The 22,334-nt window shown below is 40.9% G+C and overlaps 1 protein-coding gene across 1 annotated transcript in view; it reads left to right on the top strand.

Moving 5' to 3' along the window:
* Window positions 1-22,334, top strand: part of pdgfra (platelet-derived growth factor receptor, alpha polypeptide) — a 424,693-nt gene that overhangs the window by 254,021 nt on the left and 148,338 nt on the right. The gene's annotated exons all lie outside the window — the stretch shown is intronic.

Consider the following 22,334-nt stretch of genomic DNA (forward strand, 5'->3'; position numbering starts at 1 on the left):
GTTACTACGCCCTCACACACATATTTAATGAGAGAGATGCGCGCACAACCTTCGCTTTCACCTCTCCTGGTTTTATAAACATACTGTGCATTGAGAGAAAGTGGGATGGGTAAAAAAAAGAAAAAAAAAACACCAGAGGGGAGATAATAGTGCCTCAAAGCTCCTCACCCCTCTCCGGTAACGATGGACTGCTCCCAGTGCAGCAGATTGCTCCGATGGCTTCACAGAATGAGCCTATACTACACATGTGAGCAAAAAAAAAGGAAAAGAGCGTGACCAAAACACAGCAGCAAATCAATATTCCTCTAGCCGCTCCGGCTTATTACTGTGAGCGACGCAGAAGAGACAGAGAGGTGCAAAAAAAACAACATTAGAAATCAATCTGCTCCCCTCTCCTCGGTGCACATTTAAATAGTTCAATCATGCATTTATTAAATGTCAGAAAGAACACACTGAGCTAAAGGTTAAGCTATTGCTCAGTCAAATGCCTAGGCTTGGATTAACGCTCAATGACTCAGTGGTGAAGGCTAAATACTGGGGGACATTTGTGTAAAACTTTATGATTGCAGGAAATTGATTGGAGTTTGAAGATACAAAGGAAGCCAGAGCGCCGCCACTTTGTACAAGCACAACAGTTGCGGCTGTAAGTAGAGCTGCATTTCAATAATGTATAATAACAACAATGACAATGGTACAGATCAGACAGTACAAAGTGCTGCTCACAGTTTTCTTGGGACTCGGCAGAAGCAGTCTAAGAAACTGGACAGGTCGGTGCTCTAACTCTCATGTGCATCATCAACAGCGTGCCATTGGAAACGCCATGATTGCGCCGCGGCACGCAGTAACTTAGCATGAAGGGCATACTGTATGGTGATTACTGTTCACGGTGCCGCATCTGCCAGTATTTTCACACATGTCTGTCTGTTATCTCAAAAATAGAAAGACTGCAGGAAAGGTAGTTGTAGTATGTTCTTGTCTATTATTATAGCAAAAGCTTTCAAGGATTATTATCAATTCCTTGATTAATCGCTCATTAGGCGTGATTCAACGACCGAACAAGGACGATCATCCACTCTCACATACAGTATATTAAGTATACAATCCTCCAATCACAATGACTGATCGTAGTGACAAGTGGTCCAGAAATTGAACCCACAATCTCCCCTCCGATATCCCGTTTTTTCCAAGCATCCCCTAAATGCTCAGTTTCCATATTTGCCTTTAATTTCCTCTCCTCTTGCCTTTACCTGCTTCCCCCTCCTGCTTCTCATTTCCATAGCGCTGAGCTGACTCTGCGCCTCCGGAAAGACACTTAACTGGTGTAAATACCCAAAGTCTGAATACATTTTTCATGGACAGCGCTGGTAGTGGTTGCGACGAGCTGAGATTTCTCTTTCTGACTGCGTGTGCCCTCTTAATGCATGCAAGCACACACGGCCCTATTTGAATGCTGTGTATACGGGGGGACCACAGGGCAGCGGGAAATGGAAATGTAATTGGATTGTGACAGGATGCAGTTTGTGAACACAGAGCAAGCGAGCCCCATAGGAGATCTTTCATTCGCTCGCGCATTAACTCCAAACCGCCGTCACAAGTCGACACAAACGCACAAGGCCAAACACATGCACGTCATTTTCCGATCATTTGCCGGTCCGCACTGACCAATTCCTCACTCTGACGTCAAAATGGACCTTGTTTATCAAAGCTAGAGGCATTTTTTTCAATTAGATTTTTATTTGGCTTTCACCAACAATAACGCTTATATGCAGGGCTCTCAAGTTTTCGGTCTTTTTGAAATGCAATGAAAAACAGATACAAGGTTTATAAATTTGTTTCGAAATAGGGCTCGAAATCTTAATCTTAAATTTTCTCACAATTCATGTGCATATAAAGCCATCTGTTCTTCTTGGGCTTAGACTTGGTGTTGTGCTACTTTAATCTTGGTCGAGACCTGTTTTACTCCGAGGTTTCAGTCATAGTTTTGACTATGGTTTAGTCCTGGTTCAGTCAGTAACATTGTCCAGGTTGAGACCTGATTTAGTCCCAGTTTTCTCATGGATTATTTCTGATTGAGTCCTTGGGTTTAGATCTGGTTTAGTCCAGGTTAATCCTCGTTTCATTCCCTGTTTTTGTTCTTTTTAGTCTGGTCCTGGTTTAGACCTTGATATCAGTCTCTGCTTTAGTCTGGTTTACTTCTTGGTTTAGTCCCGGTTTAATTCAGATTCAGTCTGTGATATTGTCCAATTTTAGACCTAGTTCTCTCCTGGTTTAGTTCTGGTTTAATCCCGACAGTAGAAACAGTGAGTGGGACGACATTGGCGCAGATGGTAGCGCAGGTCGTCTCGTGACTGGAAGGTCGGGGGTTCGAATCCCAGCTCCTGACCGTGTCCTTGCCTCCAGTGTCTGCATACATTGGCGTATGAATGAGAGAGTGAATGGGTGACTGGTTCCTTGCTGTAAAGCGCTTTGGGCCTGATAAAGGTAGAAAAGTGTTATATAAATTGAGTCCATTTACCATTTTACCATTTGGAGAAAAGTGTCAGTATTTGAGCTCAGAGCTGCGGTAAACTTAAAAACGACTGAATCATGATATGACGATGTGACCAAAAAGGCAGATCATCGTGGAGATCATATCGCCCAGCCTCTGTTTCGAAAGTAGGCGGAAACCATTCTTTTCCTATCAAGCTGCCACACACATTATCAGAAGCTTTTGCTCCAGCATTTGTCCTCATTTTTCAGGTTGGGTGGAAGCGGCCAACAGTCGCACCTCTGTCCCCACACAGCACGATCCCCGACCAGAGACCGAGAGGGCGAGTGAGGAGCTCAAAGTGAGATTGAGTCATATAAGTCACCACATGCATAATAAATTCTCAACGTTTGCCACAATAATGCATTTCGAAACTCCAATCATACAGGGAATGTTTCTCAGTGTGGCACGTGAGCGTGTGGTAGACATGAAATGTGTGTGTCTCATGGCCAATGAGCGAGACTTGAGAGTCCTGATGAAATGCAACTCGCTACGCTATGTGGGTCTCATTGCCTTTCAAAATATTCACACTTTGATGAATGCCTCAACAGGCCTTAGCACATGAAAATGAGAACTGTTGTACAAGTTGGGGGGAGAAAAAAGAAAAAGGGACACTGTGCCCATGGCAAAACATCAGAAAAACTAGCCTGAAACTAAATAGTGATGTGTAAAAGGTATGCAAAGCAGAGAGTGTTGAAGAGGCATGTGCGCATGTTGCTGCATGTTCAGAAACAGCACAGGAGGGAGAGGTTGTTTGTATCCTCAAAGAACTGTCGAAATAAAAGAGAAATGCTGCATATCTGAACAAATAGGAACGGGTTGTTCCGAGCTGCGATGCTGTGTCCAGAATGACAAGTCTGCGACACAAAGGCCAAGAAAGGTCAAGAAGGAATACATGAGTCTGGAAACTGCTCTCGCCAGATGGCTGTCTCATGAATTCTCAATCTCAGTGCCAAGACAAACTTTCATAAAAACATATTTCTGCTCTGTGTGGCCTTGCCTTTAAATATTTTGATTACTTGCCAGTATTAGCTTTTTTGTGCGCTCCTGAATTCATATATCAAATATCTTTTTTACATGTTTGAGTAGAGTTACATTGTTGTGCTTTGGCCAGACCAAAGATACTGGTTTGTCAAAAGGCCTTGAAGTCGACTGACCAAAGCCAACCTCGCTATGGCCTTAAAACTAGACAGACAGTCAAATATTTTTCTTACTTTTTGCTGTAGATGTAACTTTTGACCTGAGCAGAAAACACCTTCTAACTCCTGTCCTGATGGAACAGATCTCACGGCTCCACACCTCATTCTGGGTCTCACGACATCAGACAGAGCAGCACCAAGGAGGAGAAGCAAGTGGGAAAAACACAGAGAGAAAAGGAATATTTTCAGACTTTTCGTACCGCATTTTATTACGTGTGCGGCGAGCTGAAAACAGAGAGCATGTGTGGCCTGTGTAGCACTAATTATCCGACAGGCCTTTGGGTTTGAGGGGTGTTAATGAGCTTTAATGGAAACATGCCCTCACAGGGAGGCAAAAGTGGTGTCTTTTAATGATATATAAATAAACAGCAAGTAGATCAGGAGCAACAACAACAGCAGGCCAGGTCCAAGGAGCTCAGACAAGAGGCAGAAGAAAGATAAATGAAAGGGCTGCAAAGTATACTGCAGTGACCAATGATAAAGGCTTATGATTAATGGGACGAAAGGCAAGATCAGAGTTTAGGTTTAGAGCTTGGGTGGTTTCAATTCAGACTGTCACAATGTCTTTCTCTTTCTTTGTGTATAAAAACAAACAAATGGTGTACTATCTGCTGTATGAATCTGTTGGTGTGATTTGTGGTTGGTGAGAGTGGAATGGACAGTGTTGCCAGATGGAACTCGTTTCCAGTGTTTCCAGCCCAATGGCCGATGAAGGAGAGAGAGGTGCTGCGGCTCGCCATGTCTGGATGCACCTAATCAAGCCATATGAGATCAGAATATGTCATGTGACAATCCCCTACAGATACAAAAATCGCCAATACATCTAAAAGTAAGCCCAACTCGTCCAACAACAACAACAAAAAGAGCCCAATCAGGTGGAAAACATTGCCTTATGTGGCAAACTGAGAATGGGTGAGTCAGTCAGTCTGCATGACTACAAAGGGATGTATTTCAAGTTTGACTAGTTAAAGGGATATTTCAGGATTTTTGTCACAGGACGTAATTTCTGAGTTATCCAGAGTGTTGATTTCTGGATAAATATAAATATATTTTTTAATTCATACAGTCCTTTTATTTGAAGAGTTTAGTGGTGCTAGGCTAGTTCTACGCTAGCGCATGTCTATGGTAACTAGTAGCCTGCATTAAAACAGTCTGATCCAAGCACAGTGCACCTGAGGCAAATCACTTATAGCACCAGACTACCCATATAAATATCTGTGTTGACTGAATCATTTTTAAAATCTAACCATTTTGCATTTAAAAGAACTTATATTTGAGCAGCATCAGCTTCCTGGTTGTAAGCTACACAGCGGCGGAGTGATCTGCTAGGATACCGGATCTGGTTTGTTTACCTGCGGCCGGCATTACTACATTTGGAATTCACAAAGGAGCTTTCTACAAATCAGATATGGCAACGTTTGGAGGACGACCCCATGATTTTGAGGAGGTTTTTAATGCAGGCTACAAGTTACCATAGACATGCACTAGCCCAGCACTAGCCTAGCGCCACTAAACTCTTCAAATGTAAGGGTCTGCATGAATTAAATGTTTTTTTTGTCCTAGTTATCCAGTTAACACTGGATAACTAGGAAATTAGGCCATATGTCAAAAAACCTGAAATATCCCTTTATTGCCAAGGTTGTTTTTATGGTAACCTTTTTAGCGACTCACCTGTTCTTGATGTGATCCGCCAGCTCTGAGCGGCCCAGTGTCTCTTTGCAGTACTCGGTGAAGGGGCAAATGACCGTGAGCTTGTCCAGCAGCTTGTGCACGAGCAGACTGGGCTTCCTGCAGCTCTGCAACATGAGGGGCGCGCGGCACACGGGGCAGAAGTCGCTCTCCAAAAGGAAACTGGTCAGGCACTCCTGGCAGTAGGTGTGTCCGCAGGGTGTGTCCAGGGGCCGGATCAGCGGCTGCAGACAGATGTGACAGACCAGGTCATCGTCCACCTCCTCCTGGTACAAGTACTCGTGGTTCTCCTCCAGGCTGTGGATGTGTCCGCACGAGGGGCACATGTCCGGAGGGGGCGACAGGAGGCCCAAGTCAGAGGGAGACAGAGGCGGGGCGCACGCTTCGGCCATTTCCACAGAAAACTCTGGGTCGTCGCTCTGCTCCTCAGGGCTCGTCTGGCTCGGGTCAGGGCAGAGCTGGGGATACAGGGCGAAGGCCATTGTCAGCGGGAATCTGTGAGAAAGAAACATAATGGTTTGTGGTTTTGGTTTCAAAAAAGTATCCCACAAAGCTCTGGATACAAGCTAGAATGTGCAACAAAGTGTCAAAGTCTGACCTTGGTCGTTTGTGATTTTAGACAGAGCCACAATGCAATAAAAAATAATACAAATATTTCATGCAAGGCCACAAGCATAAGATACCTAGTAACACTTTGTAATATCTACACCTTATTTAGCCTTAATACATTATGAGTTAACCCTTAATTCAATTCATTAATTAAGTGTGACTAACACTTAATAACTTAACAATGAATAAGTGCAGTATGTGAAGAACTATTCCTTATGAGTTAGGCATTAACTGTAGTAGTTAAGTAGTTATTAAGCGTTAGTCACACTTAAAGAGACTAGATGCAAGTTGGCCATTTTGCGCTCACTACCGCCACGTCAGGGCTTACGTGTAACTGCAGTCTCTATATTGAGCTCGTGCATGAAGTCACTTCAGACCCGAAGTAACAACTTTTTGAGTGACAGTGCAGGATTTTAGAGGCAGTTGTGGTGAACAGGTCTGAGCTCATTCTACACATTAGGACATTGCTGGCACATGTAGGGGGGAGGAAAATACTTAGTTTTAACATTTTTAAACTCTGTATAGTCCCTTTAAAGAGGGGGTATTATGCTTTTTTTAATCACATAGCACCAGTCTATATCACACTACAATGATGACGAAACCTTCTGTTGGTCTGTAAATGCAGTAAATTAATAACTGCCTTGTATAAATTTGCTCTCTCAAAATGGCTGTAGCAAATGTCTTGAAATAGGCCTCTGTCTCTTTAAGAACCTCTGACCCTTTCAGACACGCCCCCTCCACACGCTGTCTGTGGCATCAGTGGGGAGGGGGTTCTGCTGAGGAGCAGTGGTTGGTTACTCGGCTGGTGACGAAAGCTCGGAGGCGTCTCCAGGAGGTGGGGGCGTTCCTAGGAGGACTCAGGCAAACCTATCCCTAAAATGGCTGCCATCAGAGTTTTTACAGATTACTCAAAAATATGTGAATGTGCCAAGGCAACACTTCAGACATGTTTTTAATGAGGGAATGACATAATAACATGATGTAAAGCTTGAAAAAGTCGATTTTGCACAATACCCCCCCTTTAACTAATTAACTGTTCACAATAAATTAAGGTGCAGTTATTATAAAGTGTTACCAGATCCGTTTTTGGTTTTGGTTCTGCACAGCAAATATTTTTTTTCAAGGTGCAGTGATCGGCATGCTTTTTTTTTGTTTTTGTTTTCAATGTCAGATATGCACCCCATACTGCAAAAGAATCATTATCCAGCACAAATAGCATAATAGCATGTGTCTGCAGAATGCTGTGTGTTGATTGTGAAACACACACATGTTGTGTTTGCAGAAGGTGCACACCGCGTGGGAGCAGCCAGCAGCGACTGCATCAATGTCAAGCAAACTCACAGAGAAAATATTCAGACATTGTTTAGCCTGAGAGGCACAAGGATGGATTTTCACAAGTAATATAAACAAAATCCAGACAATGACGTGTGCAGCCCATCAACAAACTCTGACATGATACCGAGAAATCCACAGCGTCTCCAACTGTGGCAGGCCTACAACTAATGGTACAAGTCCTAGAGTTTTCTTGTGCAGTCAGAGTCCAGTCGAAATGTTAAGCAGTTTGAAGGGCGTTTACTGGGGTGTTACTTGGTTCGAAAGGTTTAAGAAGCAGCTCCACTATGAGCTACAAACATCAATACAGCCGAGGCGGGCAGTGAATGCAAAGGAGGAAAGTCTCTGTTGTGAATGAAAAACACGTTAATCCACTTTTGAACGTGACACAGTTCTCCCTTTATTCTTGTTGTGTTCCTGTTTAACGTTATGGAGAATGGACGGATTCATGGCAACATCCCCGCTCGCCACAACTGCTGCTCGGAGTCACAGCTGGATTAGAACCTTTGTTTTTACCTTTTTTACAAGGCACACATGGTTTGGGGAAAGTATCAGATGAACATGTTTGTGATTAGATTAGAAAAATGTTGATAGAGCTTTAAACTGTCTACATTGTTAGCAGGTTTAAACATAATAAGACCAAATGCATGCAGGGTATTGTGCAGTATATGTTAACCTCTTAACCCCCACCTGAACTGAGCACATTTTCTCCAGTTTGGCTTTGCCCAAATCTACAAGCTTGAAAAAAAGCATCAAAATAGCGACAAAAATGAGGATGAAAACACAATAAGAGACCAAGACGCAACAAAAAAGTGACAAAAAAGTGGCAAAAACTCAACCAAAAAGTGACATAAAAACGGAAAACGGAAAACAAAAGCAACAAAAAATGTGCTGGAAAAGCAACAAAAACATGACAAAGAAAGAGACATAAACAGTCTTTGCTTTCAAATTTCAGTCAAGAAGCTTTTAGATTTGGGTAAAGCCGAACTGGAGCAAGAAGCTCCTGTATATTTCTCCATTGGGGTGTGGTCCAAAGTTCTCTTTAATCCTTTGTACTCTTGCAATAAGGGTTAGTCTTAGTTTTAGACTGTGTTTTGGTCTGTGTGGCTTCTGTGCCGTGTTTAAAAATCCTCTTGTCTTATCTTCCTGTCTCCATGATTGACAGACATGAACACTTGCGAGGATGTTTTCCTTTATAAAAAAAAACGCCTCATAACTACCGGCTTGTTTGAAATAGCCCTACATCTTATTTAACTGCATGACATCGCCAGACAACTCCACCAGAACGCTGTCAAAACAAGCATCTCTCCTCTCTCCAATATGGCCGACACACTGAGTTGTGACACATTTCCACATCCCCTTTCCTCCCTGTGTCTGCCGGGCTAATCAGGAGAGGCTTAACCAACATGAACTGTCCCCCCCCCCCCCCCCCTTCCATCCACTCCTCCTGCTCCAAGAAACCCACTGTGTGTCAGATCTGGACTGGTACAAGGCAAGAGAGACAGCTATACTTTCATCTCAGCAAACCCGAAGAACCGTGAAGCTCCCGGCAAAAAAAAAAAAAAAAAAAAACTGCCAGCGGGACATCAGCTAAAAGACTCATTCAAAGTATAAAGGGAAGATGTGAAATCCACTCCCACTGCCGCTCTGATGTAGGTTTTTCTTCTAAAGTCTCGCAGCATTCAATTTGATGTTCAAATCTTTTGCTTTTAAATGTTTTGCCAGACGTTTATTGATTATGAGCAGAGAGAAAAATATTGAGGGAGAGGGTTTGGCCAAGTCTGGGTTTTGTATTCACGACGATTTTACCCCTGACATTTACGGCATATCACCAAAACATCTATACAAAACATGATGTAAGTGTAAAAATGGCCACTGACATAGCAGCATTACATGAATATTGCCTTTAGTAATAACTATTATCGATAGTCAGCAACTTCTCACCCAATTGCTGGCTGACATCACAGTGTTAAGAAGGGTTATAATATTATACAGAGGTAAAATTATTTTTGGTCTTGTACAGAGAGATCATGGACCCAGAGACTGATATTAATGATCATTTTTGTAATTCCTAAATTTTCTTTTTAGATACGACTTGTGAAAATGTAATGCAGTTAATAGGAGAAACTGGCTCCTGCCCCCCCCACTGGGTACTGTGTCATCATCACATTCTAGAACCTGCAACCCAGAAATAAACATGACGGATGAGAAATACCTTGATCTTCTTTTGTTCGTGGGCTCCCCTCTCCTCAGACCTGATCATAACTTTATTGGGAGTGAGACACCCCAAGCTCATCACTTTGGAGACACTGATGCCGCAGCCGAACACAAGGTTTAAACCTCTTAACCCCCGCCTGAACCAAGCACATTTTCTCCAGTTTTACCCAAATCTAAATGCTTAAGAAAAAAAAGCATAAAAATAGCAACGAACATGAGGATGAAAACGTGACAAAAAAGTGATGAAAACACAGCAAAAAAAACAAAAAAAACAAGTGCCGGAAAAGCAACAAAAATGCACAAAATAAAGTGACAAAAACAAGGTGAAAAAACATCAAAAAAGACAAAACATGACATACATGGTTCAAAAAATGTGACGAAAATGTGGCGACAATGTGACAACAAAGTTACGATTTTTACGACTTTTGTAGGTCTTTCAAATTAGGCTTTACACTGTTGTTCTCCAGTCGAGAACCTTTTAGATTTGAAGAAGAAGATCTTTATTTATATAGCGCCTTTCACACACATAGTCACAAAGCACCTTACATGAGACAATTGTACATTCACTCCGTACTCGGTGGTGGTAAGTTATGTTTGTAGCTTCATTTTCCCCTGAAGGAGACTGGTGGGAATCGAACCCGGGACCTTCTAGCTGTGAAGTGAGACCATTACCATGCACTTCCGAACTGGAGATAATGCGCCCGGTCGAGAGGTTAATACATTTTGATAACCCACTGCAAATATATCATTGAGCATCAGGATGTTTGATATTGTGGGCACGTTTGCTTATACAGCAGTTTCACGGCAGTGGAAAACTAAAAAGATAAAAGGACCACAGTGGCATCAAAAAGCTTCTTCGGAAAAAAGCACCAAAACAGCAACAAAATGTGAAAAGAAAACAAGGATGTAAACGCAACAAAAAAATGAGAAAAAGTAAAAAAAAAAGTGACATAAACTCAGCAAAAAAAAGACAAAAATTCAAGAAAAAAGTGACAAAAATTCCACAAAAATGTGACAAAAATTCAACCAAAAAGTGACAAAAATTCAACAAAAAAGTGACAAAAATTCAACAAAAATGTGACAAAAATTCAACCAAAAAGTGACAAAAATTCAACAAAAATGTGACAAAAATTCAACAAAAATGTGACAAAAATTCAACCAAAAAGTGACAAAAATTTAACAAAAATGTGACAAAAATTCAACCAAAATGTGACCAAAATGAGGCGTTACACAGGCCTATATAATAGCCAAAGAGGACAGAATGCATTTGGTTTAGGTGGGTGGTAAGAGGTTGAAGTAGTTAAAGTAGTGTAGTGTTGCTTTTCATTTTTGCAACTAAAAATGTATTATAATGTTGATCACACAAATCCTCATTGATTTTGTATATTCCAGATTGCTGTATAACAGAATGGTGGAGAACCTGAAGCACTGGCCTCATATCTGACTGGACTCTATCAGTTTGTTTGGAGTGAGAATATCCCGAAACACAGGGCTTTCCCGCTCTCACACGAGTCTTGACATGTAAGAAACTCTGACAGAGGAAACATGATCCAACAACACACACCCACTCAAAACGGGACACACCCAGGCCCCGGGGCGTCCCACTGGAGAATCTCACCCTGAACGTGAAGTCACTCAGATACTGGGCTCAACTCAGTATCATTTGTAACCTGTTGTTGACGCTTCACCATGTTTGTTTGTGATACCTTTACATAATAATGAGACACTGTGACGTTTTACTCCCTTTACAGTCATGAAAGTCTACAGTTGGATTAAAAAAAGAAGCTGTTGGTGAAAGAGTGAAGTGGAAATTATTATTTTGGTTTCTTCAATAGTTTGGTTCAATTATATAGCTGAATTCATTTCTCTTAAGAAAAAATAAAAGCCATCAAAAGGTGCAACAGATCATAATTTCGACGACATTCCCTTTTAATACACAATGTAGAACTGAAACTTGAAAATAAAATCCAGGCATCTGAATATTTCTTTCTCCAGTTCAGCTTTGCACAAATCTAAAAGCTTCTTGAATGAAATTGAATTGAAAAAATGTCAAAATAGTGATGAAAATGAGGATAAGAATGCAACAAATAGTGACAAAAAAAGTGGCAAAAAATCACAAAAAAGTGACAAAAAATCACAAAAAAGTGACAAAAAATAAGAAAAAAGTGACAAAAAATTACAAAAAGTGACAAACAAATTACAGAAAAATTACAAAAAGTGACAAAAATGTGACAAAAAATGACAAAAAATGACAAAAAATGAACAAAAACAACAAATAAGTGACAAAAAAGGACAAAAAAAGGACAAAAGCACAACTAATAAGTGACAAAAAAATGACAAAAAATGACAAAAATGTGACAAAAAAATAACAAATAAATGACAAAATGTGACAAAAACACGACGAAAAAAATGACAAAATGTGAAACAAAAAACACGCCAACAAAGCAACAAAAAAGCTACACTCAGTTTTCTTTCAATGCTACACTGTTGCTCTCCAGTCGAGTAGCTTTGGGTAAAGCTGAACTGGAGACAATGCACTCGGTTAGGGCGGGGTAAAAGGTTAAAAAAAGCATTTTTATTGATTGTGAACTGGCAGACTGGGTGTTGTCACAATCGGCATGAAAATAAAGTTGTAAAACATGCTCACAGTGAAATCCTTTTGAATTTTTACCTGACATTCACTATCAAACTTGTAATGTACAGCTTCACATATTATTTGCTCATTTACAGGCAATAAGTACACAGTTAATACATTCCTCAGATTCATGTATTTGTCAGTTAATGGTCCTCCAAGTCAAGCCTCTTCTCAATAGTCCTTGAACAACCGCTACGAGCCTATAGAGCACCGTTTGTTCAAGATAACCCATAACTTCTTCCACAAACAGAGCAGTGCGCTTTGTGTAAATAGAAATGTTGATAGACTCTTGGGTTACACTGCAGTGATCGGAGGCCAGTTAATAATGATACGAGAGAGTGCGGCGTCAGCCATTTCCTGACGATTAACATGGAAGAAACTGCACGTTGACAAAATACCTGTTTATGTCAGCGGGATCGCTAACTGGGCTGTTCTGTTGGCATGTTGCTATGTACATACCCGCTCCTTTTGCATATCAGATCACTCTCGCCGTATCTCTACCTTCCAAACAAACACACCCTCAACTGTAAAAGGCTCAACAATGAAATGAAACAAGCTACAAGCATGTGAGAACGGTTTGAGATCAGAGGTTCTCAAACATTTCAGGCCAGCTCCTAAAATATTTGGACTTCCGTGTACCTGCAGACCTCGATATAAAGTCAAATCAGGACTAAACTGCATCTAAAAAGAGTCTGAAATAGATCTAAGTGGGCTAAATGCTGTCTTAACTGGGGGTAAATCATGGGTTGCGGATAAACACTTTGCGATAAAGCTTACATGAAATGATCTCTCATCGAAATGAAGAAAAGAAGAAGAAAAGAAAAGTTAAAGGAATCCCATATCACCAGCTGGACAAAAATGCCCAAATTACCGCAACTACAACTGTCTGAAACTAACAAAAAATATAAGTCATTTAATAATGATAGATAGTAAGATAGATAGATAGATAGATAGATAGATAGATAGATAGATAGATAGATAGATAGATAGATAGATAGATAGATAGATAGATAGATAGTGTTTTGTAATGTATTCAGTTACTTTGTAATCACAGTACTGTATTCTGAACACTTAGAATACTTTCACATTGATTTGCATACATTCATAAAAGTGGTGTATGACTGAAGATGTTTAGGCTGCACTTGTCACTCGCCTGTTCCAAACTTTGTTACTAATAATTAGGAATGCAAAAAAGCACTTTGCACATACCCAGAGCGAAACTTTCCCCAGCTGTTTTGATTTGTTTCTTGTTAGTATTCTGATTATGAAACTGAAATGTAATGATTGAGTACTGCAGTCCTTTAGTCCTTTGAGCTTTAAAGAAAGTAACTGTAATCTAAATACCCTCAAATGAAAGACTAACTGTACCTGAATACAAATACCCAAAATGAGTATCCTAAATACATGTATTTGGTTACTACCCTAACACTGTAGTGTATACACACACATGCATACAGTACATAGATACAGCCTAGTGATTCATGAATGACCCCACACTTCCCTCTCTGCCCACACACTGTCCGCCCGTCATAAACACTGCACTTCACATGAGCACCAACCGTCTAGTCAGTCGTCGAGCCAGAAAACTTCTCGAGCCATACTTTATTTCAACCATCTTCCGACATGTCACTGCAATGTGCACGTTGCCGTAAAGACGTCTCGACTTTGGCCCCAGCTCCAACATACCTCATGTGTTCAAACTTGTCATCGAAACATAGCAAATTCCTGTCTGCCTTTGTCTTCTGAGGAGTTTCATAATCGTACATTGGAAAATGATTTATCCCTTTTAATAAAACATGTTTGATACCCCGGTAGCAAGAAAATCCGAGGTTCAGTTCCAGGACCTGTGTGTGGACCTGTTTTCGCTGTGTCTGGAAAGGTCTGTCTCCTCCCCCCATCAACCCAAAACATGCACAACAGCTCAATCCTCCAACTAAATGATGGAACTGCAATGTATTCTTCTTACTTTTAACATGAATTTGAGTTCAATGATAAGTAATAATCTGTGTTTTTTTCTCTTCTGTCAGTAATAATGTTCCAGACGGAGAAAATAGGATCCATTTCCTGTCAATCTCAGAATAAGCTATCATCAGGGGCACTTACAGCAGACATGTCCAACCTACGTCATAGCAGGAATGTGTTTGTGAAACGCCGCACCATTTCATGTCATTTTCAAAGCCCATTACAAAGCAAGGCGAGTACTTTGCATTTCAAATATAGCCCAAATCACATGTTTTTGAGGCCATACCTTTCTTGGCCTCAGTGTCTTTTCTGTGCATATGTTTGTGAATGCCGGCGTGCATTTATAAACCCACAGATTCATGGGGATCTCGGTTGAGTCCGAGCTAGACCTGACACCTCGTACTCGGCAAACAGCTGGCGGCAGATGTGCGGTTCTGTCGAGTGTCTCTAATGCTACAATGGCTCAGTGATCAGAACAGACTGTGCTGTCTCAGATTCGGCCTTAGTAAGTGGGATGAATCACGCATTTATGGGCTATTATGGAAAGATTCGTACTATGGGTAAACCTTTCAACTGAGGCCGTCGTTGAAAAGAAACATACATGGCCGTGAAAAGAGAAGTGGCCTTTCGATCTAGTATAAAAGGTTAGATGAATCACTTGCAATTACTTCTTATACTTGAGTCATGTTCATCTGCATTTCCTGCAGCAGAACAGCAGCATATCAAGCATACGACCCATGCAGTGACGGTCAGTTTTAATTCTTATCCTGCTCATACTGTATTAGAAATGCTAAAACAATGCTCCTTCACAGCAAACACATGTATTTGTTGCCGTTCAGAGTTCTTATTTATGTACTTACTAGCAGAGAGTGTTGCAGGATTAGCTTGACTGAGGTCTGTAAAGCTAATGTTGTTTACAGTCAATAGAAAAGGAGTCAACCATGTTCCTGTGACCTGTGTATTGGTTGTGAATGTTAACGAATTGCATCGCTCTATATACTTTATCCTCTTTATATAATTAATACTAGATGTAATATGTCCTACAATATACTCTATTAGTGATTACGTCATCCCACAGTGATAAATCCGTTACTCCCCAAACCTGTCAGTTGATATTTCAGCTTTAAGACAATAGCCCATGGCAGGTTACAGTAGCAGCGTGAAGCAGGTAAAGCAGCTCAGCTAAAAATAGTCACTACTGTTTGAACGTGAAGAGCTTGTGAGAATCATGATATCTTGTAGACACAGTGATACGTATTGGTAACAAGTATCAGATTAAAGGAATAGTCAGACCAAAACAAAAGGCTGTGGTCAAAGTACGAGTAGCTGGCATCAGTCCAGTTCTGTCTGTTAAATGATTTGTAAATGATTAGCAATGTCATTAATACCGAAGTCATCAACTATGTAAAAGGCTGTTCACAAACATGATGACTTTAGCTACATTTAGCCTGATGTAGTGAAAGTGATCTGGACTCAATGCAAATGAAGTCCATTGTGCCACGCAAATGTCTAAGACCTGATTTGTCAAGATACTCTAACAGATAATTAGGTTCATAGTACTTACTTGGTCTGGAGCGGAGTCCCCTGTTAGCTGCGCACTTTACCTGGACAGGTACAGCTCTGAGCCGGTGTAACGTTAAACCCCGGCCCGGAGGTGGACAGGCTGGGCAAAGTGAAATGACTGAGCGCAGAGGACTTTGTCCCGCTCACAGTGTCCTGTGATTGGCTGCGGCTCAGCTCCGGTGTAACGTTATCCAGTGGGTCTGAGGGGAGTTTGTCTCCACAGGGAACACTGCGCCTGTGGAACGCTCCTCTGGTCCGGCCAAGGTGAGCAGGAAGCAGCAGAGGTGGGTGGAGCTTGGGGAAAGGTAAACAAGAAGTGCCCAAACCTGTTCAGGACAAAGTGGAGTTTTCTATTTAATCTTTCTATTTAATACACTGTGGGCACGGGGCAAAAAGGACTGTTACGAAATGAACACATGCACTTTGTCACTATATGTACACAGTGTGCATGTGTTTTATTCATTAAACTTTTTTATGACTTGACTTGCTTCTACCTACTCAGATGCATGAAGGTAACAGATATTTTATTCAACAATATCAACCGACAGGTTTCTTCAGACACTTTTACGCCATATTTACCCGAAAACAGATGAATGAGTCACAGATACAGACGGCATCTCTGGAATCGCCCATGTATGGTCATGTTTGAAAACAGTTAAGGGGGAAAACAATTTGGAAAAATGTAAACTTTCTCTAACTATTCAAAAACTTCTTTAACAAATGCTGAATTATGAATATAGTTTTCTACTAAATAAAGATACAAAGACATGGAGAGGAGCAAAGTGGTTCAACAGCCCATAAATACATATATAATGGAGAATGCTAACAGAATGCTTCATGTTAGCATCGGGCTAATGCTAACAGTTAGCTTCAACTGTCATTTTTTCACTTCCACTGAACGATCTGCTGTGAGAAAATATCTATATGGGCCCAATTTACACTTGACTTTATTTATGTGTGATAAATAAGTTCATATTCCACCACAAAAAGGCAAAAAAGAGTGAAAAATTGTGTTTCCCAAAAGATTCTATTTTCCCCCTCAGCGAAGCCACGCCCCCTTCTATGACGAGATGCACTATATGAGCTTTCGCAGACAAGAGTGTCTAAAATCGATCCTTTTTGGCTTTCTGGGTAATGCTAAAGCTGACGGCTGCTCACTGTTCTTTAGACATATCAAACAGTACAACATTTGCTGCTTCCAGAGCAAACACAGAGAGCGTCAGTGCTGTACAGTGCGATGCAACTTAAAATCATTTTTAAAGCAGCCTTTGGAATCAGCTTTATTCAATCACAAAAACAGAGCGACACCTCAGTTGCATGGATTTTTCTTGGTTAAATTACCACAATTTACCAATATACAGTTATACGTCGATCAATTAGCTGTTTAAGTTTAAGTTGACAGGTGTCCCTTTTGTCCATTCATAATTTAGAGCCTCCTCCTTTGCCCACATTTATTATTCATTAGCAGTATAATGAAATGTACTTAGCAAACTCCATTAGCAGCTTTTGCGTTATCGTGCTCCTCTCCACATTTTGACATGCCCTCAACTGTTCCTCTGCGAAACTTCATTAAGCACCTCACGTCAGGGGTGGATTTCCCTCAGACCTTTTGTGTAAACACTTGGGCCGATGCTGCTGCAGACTCTTCTTCAAACAGGAAGCCCATAATCTCCCTAAATGACAACACGTCTGAGATAATACTACCATGTACTCCAGTGTGTACCGTAAACCCTCTGGTACACACAGTTACGGGACATCGCTGCGGCTTCCTGCGTGTGTTGTGGAAGGATTTTGGGATCTGATGTGGTTTTGCTCTCGGCCTTTCCTAAATTGAATGTTGTTTTTAAACTGAGCCACAGGTGCTTCACAGAGACGCCGCTCCAGACCCTCATGAGTCAGAGCGTGACGTGAACGGGACAGGACCAGAATGCCAAAATACAAAGATGTATTGTGGACATTTTCAGATTGAAGTGGTGTGAGCTAATGTCTTAAACTTTCCATATTCTTTCTGTAATGCAGGGGTCAACAGCTTTTACACGGTGAGCTACTTTTACATACCAAAACCATCAGATAGCTATGCTTCGAAGACACTTGTGTATATGAGACTTAGGAGGAGTTCACCCTGGAGAGTTTGTATCCAAGATATTCCAACAGAAAGAACATGACTTGGATTCTGTCCATATCCCAAATGTCTTTATTTGCCTGATTGGTGCAGATTCTGAAAATGTTCAGAACAAGAGAAAATACATCTGAAATGTGACTAATAGCGTGTGTAGAAATGGAGATCACAGCTGTATTATATCAGCCAACTTTGACCTCATGCACCCAGCCTTAACCAAGCACATTTTCTCCAGTTCGGCTTTATCCAAATCTAAAAGCTTCTCGACTGGAGCTCACAGCCCATAGGCCAAAGTAAAGGCTTTATTTCAAAGCTAAGTCCAACAAAACAGATTTTTGTACAATTTTTTCCCCCATGTTTTTTTGTCTTGTTTTTGTAATTTTTTTGTTGCTTTCTCCATTGCTTTTTTCCCTACCCCCCCCCCCCTTTTTACTTGTGTTTTTGTCAATTTTTTTCCGCTTATCATTGTGTTTTTGTCACATATTAAAACAAATTGCTTTCCCGGCACATTTTTGTGGCTCTTTTGTTGCTTCTTCATCACTTTTTCATCAGGTTTTGTCCCGTTGCCTTGTGTGCGAAATGCGTTTATGTCGCTCTCCTGTTACTTTTTTCCTCCTCTGTTTTTGTTGTATTTTAATCCTTTTTTTTCGTCGCTGTTTTGATGCTTTGTTTAAGAAGCTTTTAGATTTGGGTAAAGCAAAAACCGGAGAAAATGTGTCTGGTTCAGTTGGGGGTACTAACAGATCAATCAAAGTCTATATTTAACCAATAGGAACATCATTTGCAGAAGTGCTTAGATGCTTAATGTGTTAAAACCCCACTCCACTGGAAGGATTTAACTCTAATCCAATACGAAACAAAGTTAACAATATGAAAAGATGAAGAGCCTTGAAAAATGGAGACAGCAAGAGAGTTGGCGTTTATTGTAGATTTGGTTTGGAAATGAAGATGGACAATTGTGAAGACATGATTAAAAACTGACTCATAGTGGAACATCACAGATAATTCATTAGCATTACAAATTTTAGGCTCTGCGCTGTTCCATTCTGACCTCGCTAAAATAACCTTGCATAAACTTCATGAGATTTCACAATAAAGAAATCAAAACAGACCAAAATTAACTCAAAGATCGGGAAGTGATGATTAGCAATTTATTGTAAGGCAAGGCATGTTTACAACAGAAAATATGCAAAATCTCAATCAGGTTGGGGGGTGGGGGGTGGGGGGGGTTGGTACCGTGGCTTGGCCTTGAAGGGAAGTGTTGATGCTCTAGGAGAGATAAACGGTCCAGCTGCAATCTGCTCTCTCAGGAGGAAAGAATTATTCCAGAACAGTTCATACATTTATAATTAATAGCTTTTACTTGGTCTCAGTATTAGTTCAGTTCCCTTCACAGTTCATCCCTTTTCCTCCCAAAATATAGTTCACCAATTGTCCGTCTCCACAGCGAGCTGCCAGGTCGTATATAACAGTTCATCACTTTCTGGTGTAATTCCATCATCCGGTCACTCTCTGCTCCACAGTGCTTGTTCATTTCAACCGACAACAGCGGGATCCTATTGCAAACTTCTGTCTTTCCATTTTCTGATAAACCAGGGCAGTCCATCCACTAAGCAGGTGCCCTGTAATCCAGAGTCCAAAAGTCCATAAGGTGTATTTGGATTAAATGTTAAAGGGATATTTCAGGATTTAGATAGGATCCTTTTTGGAATATAACTGACCTTGCATCACATGAATGATCGCATTTTGAGGGACTATTTTCTAGCAGATCACTCCGCCGCTGCGTAGCTTATACAACCACGAAGCTGATGTTGCTCAAATACAAGGTATTTTAAATGCAAAATGGTTAAAATTACTCGATCGAAACTTATTCGCGCTTCAATGCGCTAGCCTTGCACTAGCCTAGCGCCACGAAACTCTTCAAATATAAGAACTGCTTGAATTACAAAAAAATATCTCCAGAAATCAGCAACACTCTGGATAACTAGGAAATGACGCCCTATGTCCTGAAATATTCCTTTAAACAGTGTATTTGGGTTAAATTCAGGAAAAGTGCTTTTGTTCTATTTCATCACATGCAGGATTTTTTTTTCTAATATCAGCTTAGTTTTCATCAGTTATTATTATTATTAGTTTTTAATTCATCCCAAATGCTTTCAAATATGCACTGCCAGAGCAAACTGCACAATAGATGCCACCACAGCAGCCTTTATATTTTCTCTCTTCCTCAAACTATGCTTGTCACTCATTGGTATCGTACACAAACAAGCGTAAAAAAACCAAAACAAAACCATTGTTTTTTTTCACCGTGTGTCATAATAACTGATGTGTTGTGTGTGTTCTGCCTTAGGCCCATAGTTGCTGGCACAGACTCCAACCACAATACGCCCCTGATGCCAACACATGTATGATGACTGAGTAATGTTGCTTTTCTCATATCTTTTCCCATCACAGTTGAACGCATCTTTCTTTGATTAGTAATTAATCCCATCTCCTGCCCTGAAAACAAGAACATTTGATGAGCTATTAAAATCAGCACAAAACAAACAAACAAAGCAACAGAGATGAAACCTGCCCACTTGCTCCTAAACGTTCTCTTTTTATTGTCCTCAAATCACCAGTAAAGCTCCCTTGCTGACCGTCCTGGGGCAAATTACAGCTATTTTCCAGGTAGAACCGCCTCTGCCTCTGCATATGAGTCAGAGCTGATCCCTCCTGCTGCCTGCCAACATTCGCGCCTGATTACAGAGACTTGTTGGTACCTGCTTGCCTGCACATTGTGACTTCAAGTGATGGGGTTTCTGCCTCTTTCACCATTTTATTTCAAAAGACTGGCTCGTATTTATATAGATTGTAAAGTATACTATTCAAATATTGGTTGTTTCAAATCGAATCCGTGATCCAGTCCATGAATTAGATACAGGTCACTTGCACAGACGACTGAAGCTAAGTGAATTTTCATGTAGGTTACTACGACCTTTAGATTTGTCACCGCTGGTATTTCCCCTTCGCTTCTCTACACCAGTACCTCGCTTATGTCCTATACGTACAAAGGAGGTTTTGCAAAAATGTGCAGTTTCTAGAGATTTCTCAGATCTTTTGATGCGTCAGCTTGCATCTGCGCGCTGTAGGATTTGTGCAGAGCGAGCTGGACAGGTGAAACCAATCTTCTCTGTAGGAAACTCTGAACCAGGGACATCAATAGTAAATGTCAAGTAATAGCTTCAAATGTGTGTAGAATAATGTCGTCATCTGAATCTGGCATCATGTATACCGCCGGCAAGTGGCTTTTCAGGAATCATACGCTTGATTCATGAATGGTGGAAATTAACTCTTACACAGTATTCACAGCTAAGTTTGAGTGAAAAAAATTACCTCCATTGTGTAATTGGATGTACAATATCCCTCTCTCCCTTTGCCTTTTCTGTCAGCGTAGTATTTACTCTCACGGGCAATTAATAAGTTAAAATTCGCAACTTGCTACGACACCTGCAGTTGCGCTTATGGCCTCTAGGGGCAAGAGTTACTCAGTACTGCTTTAAGATGCACTTTAGAACTTCCTGATGTTTGTCGCATCGCTGATAATGGCTTTTTGCATTGAATCTTAATCTTAGTAATATGTGAAGTCAGGGGGATTGGAACACAATAGATTGCTGAGGAAACAGTGGGAGGCATGATGGAGCAGCGGTTAGCACTTGTGCTTCACAACTAGAAGGTCCTGGAAGGGGCCTTTCTGTGCGGAGTTTGCATGTTCCCCCGTGTCTGCGTAGGTTTCCTCAGAGTACTCCGGTTTCCCCTACCACTAAAAACATGCACAATAGGCCAGAATGAGCGAGTGGTTGGTGGTGGTCGGATTGCCCAGATTGACGGCCTTGCTTCTGTCAGTCTACCTCAAAGGAGTATGATGTGAATGAATAATGACTACAGTGTGGGACATTGTGGAAACACAGGCAACACAGTGCAATACAAGTGTAAGACATTGTTATTATAAAATCAAAATTCACTTGTTGTGTTAACTTAAATCAGCCCTTCCCAAGTCCAGCCACTCATAGATCCAATAATCCTTGACCATAAGAATCCAACAGTGCTTCATTTGTAAATGAGTAGTTATAGGAACGCTTTTGGGCTGGTGTGATGTGTTCACCAGATCCTGTAAAAACAGGAGATCAAATAAAGCACTGGAATTCACTGTCCTAAAAGTAATACAATATTTTTCAACACACAGTTGCAAATTACACATTGATTAAAATATAAAAGTTTAAGTTAAAGTTTAATGGTTTTGTATAGCCCAATATCACAACAGAAGTCGCCTCACAGGGCTGCACCAAACATTAAGGCAATAAAACAGAGCAATAAATATGACAATTTAAAGTTCAGGTGAATCCAGGCAAATATAATGTCCAATACGCGTCGGCAGCAGGTAGCGATGAGCGGCGTGGGTGTCCCCCGTCTTTAGACTCTCCAGCACGGCAAGGAAAACTC

Source organism: Gobius niger, assembly GCF_951799975.1.
Source record: "Gobius niger genome assembly, chromosome: 17".
In the NCBI taxonomy this organism is placed as follows: Eukaryota; Metazoa; Chordata; class Actinopteri; order Gobiiformes; family Gobiidae; genus Gobius; species Gobius niger.